Here is a 2,467-nt window from a genome sequence, read left to right on the forward strand (position 1 = left end):
GTGTGTCTATGTGTGTGTGTTTGTATGTGTCTGTGTGTGTGTGTGTGTGTGTCAGTATGTGTGTGTGTGTGTGTCTGTATGTGTGTGTGTGTTTGTATGTGTCTGTGTGTGAAATTGTTGACTCAACTTAAAAATATGTGTAACCTGGTTGCCTTGAAATTATAAGTTGATTGGAAATCAGATATTAAAGAGGCTATTCAGTTCTCTCAACTTAATGTTGCAAGTTCACTGTACTAATAACATGTTCAGTCAACTAAGGTTTATTTGTAAACACAACATTCAATTTAGTGGATCCAACTTCTAATTATGCATTATATGAACTAATGATTGTGTGGAGTCAACTCCAATCTACATCAATTCAACAACTTTATGTAGTGGGGCTAATGTGCATTTTCAAGTTGTCTTGACTAAGCTTTGTATTTGTGTTGACTTTATTATGTGTGTTGTATTAACATATCAAGTAAGTTGACTCGGTTGCCTTGAAAATCTAAGTTCTACCAACTTTCTTTTTTAAGTTTACACAACACAAGAATGTGAGTCAAGATTAACAAAAACATTTATTTCACACATTCAAGTGTTTCATACAATATAAAACAATGGTAAGACACAGCATCAACATTTTTTTCCTTATCCACTCTGTTAAATATCTATCTGCCTTTTTCTGCCATTACAAATCATAAACCTTACTGTTACTGTGTGTGTGTGTGTGTGTGTGAGAGAGTGTGTGTGTGTAAGTGAGTGAGTGAGTGTGTGAGACAGAGATTGAGTGTGTAAGTGAGTGAGTGAGTGTGTGAGACAGAGAGTGAGTGTGTAAGACAGAGTGAGTGAGTGTGTAAGACAGAGAGTGATGTGTGTATGAGACAGTGTGAGTGAGTGAGTGTGTGAGACAGAGTGAGTGTGTAAGACAGAGTGAATGTGTGTGAGACAGTGAGTGTGTGTGTGTGTGTGAGACAGAGTGAGTGAATGTGCGACAGAGAGTGAGTGAGTGTATGAGACAGAGAGAAAGTGAGTGCGACAGAGTGAGTGTGTGCAACAGAGTAAGTGAGACAGAGTGAGTGAGTGCGACAGAGTGAGCGAGACAGAGAGTGAGTGAGTGTGTGTGAGAGATTGAGTGTGTGAGACAGAGTGAGTGAGACAGAGTGATTGTGTGTGTGAGACAGAGAGTGAGTGAGTGTGTGAGACAGAGTGAGTGAGACAGAGAGTGAGTGTTTGTGTGAGTGAGTGTGTGTGAGACAGAAAGTGAGTGTTTGTGTGAGTGAGTGTGAGACAGAGAGTGAGTGTGACATAGAGTGATTGTGTGTGTGAGACAGAGAGTGAGTGAGTGTGTGTGAGAGAGTGAGTGAGAGAGACAGAGTGAGTGAGACAGAGTGAGTGAGTGTGGGAGACAAGAGAGTGAGTGAGACAAAGTGAGTGTTTGTGTGAGTGAGACAGAGTGAGTGTTTGTATGAGTGAGTGAGTGGGTGAGACAGAGTGAGCGAGACAGAGAGTGAGTGTGTTTGTGTGAGACAGAGTGAGTGAGTGAGACAGAGAGTGAGTGAGACAGAGAGTGAGTGTGACAGAGTGATTGTGTGTGAGACAGAGAGTGAGTGTGACAGAGTGATTGTGTGTGAGACAGAGAGTGAGTGAGTGTGTGTGAGACAGAGTGAGTGAGAGAGACAGAGAGTGAGTAACACAGACAGACACAGACATCATCATCCTCCAAGAGACCTGGTGTAGACCCGGCTCTGTCACTCACTGCCCCCCAAACTACAGAGAAATCCTGCTGTCATCAGTCAAACTCCCTACTGTTAAAAGAGGGAGGGACTCAGGAGGGATTATTATCTGGTACAAAGATGAAATATCTAAGTACATCACCCTTATAAAATATGAACGCTCACACATTTGGCTTAAAATAAAACAAGGCATCACTAACCGTCCAACAGACATATTCCTGTGTGCTGTATACATTCCCCCTAGTGACTCCCCCATACTATGATGAAGACATCTTCCCCTTCTCCATGAGCAGATCTGCAGCTTCCAGGCCCAGGAAGTGTGCTAATCTGTGGAGACCTGAACGCACGTACTGGCTCCCTCCCTGACTACAGCACAGAGCTAGGTAACAGTCATATATTCGGACACAACTATCCACAAAACAGAACCAACCTTCCTCGTTCCAACTGTGACACCCAGACCAATAAGAACGGCAGAGAGCTACTGCAGCTCTGCCGAAGCCTGGGTCTGTACATCGTCAACGGCAGGTTACGAGGAGACTCTTTAGGTAGAAATACGTTTTGCTCACCTCTTGGCAACAGCACCGTTGACTACATGGTAACAGATTTAGACCCTTTCTCTCTCAGTGCATTCACAGTTAAACCATTGACTCCTCTGTCTGACCACAGCCAAATTACTGTGTTTCTCAGAAGGTCAGTGACCAACAACAGCCCCCCCACAGCCCAGTAAGCTGTTTAACATCAGGAGATCATACAGA

The sequence above is a fragment of the Perca flavescens genome, chromosome 13 (assembly GCF_004354835.1).
Source record: "Perca flavescens isolate YP-PL-M2 chromosome 13, PFLA_1.0, whole genome shotgun sequence".
Classification (NCBI taxonomy): Eukaryota; Metazoa; Chordata; class Actinopteri; order Perciformes; family Percidae; genus Perca; species Perca flavescens.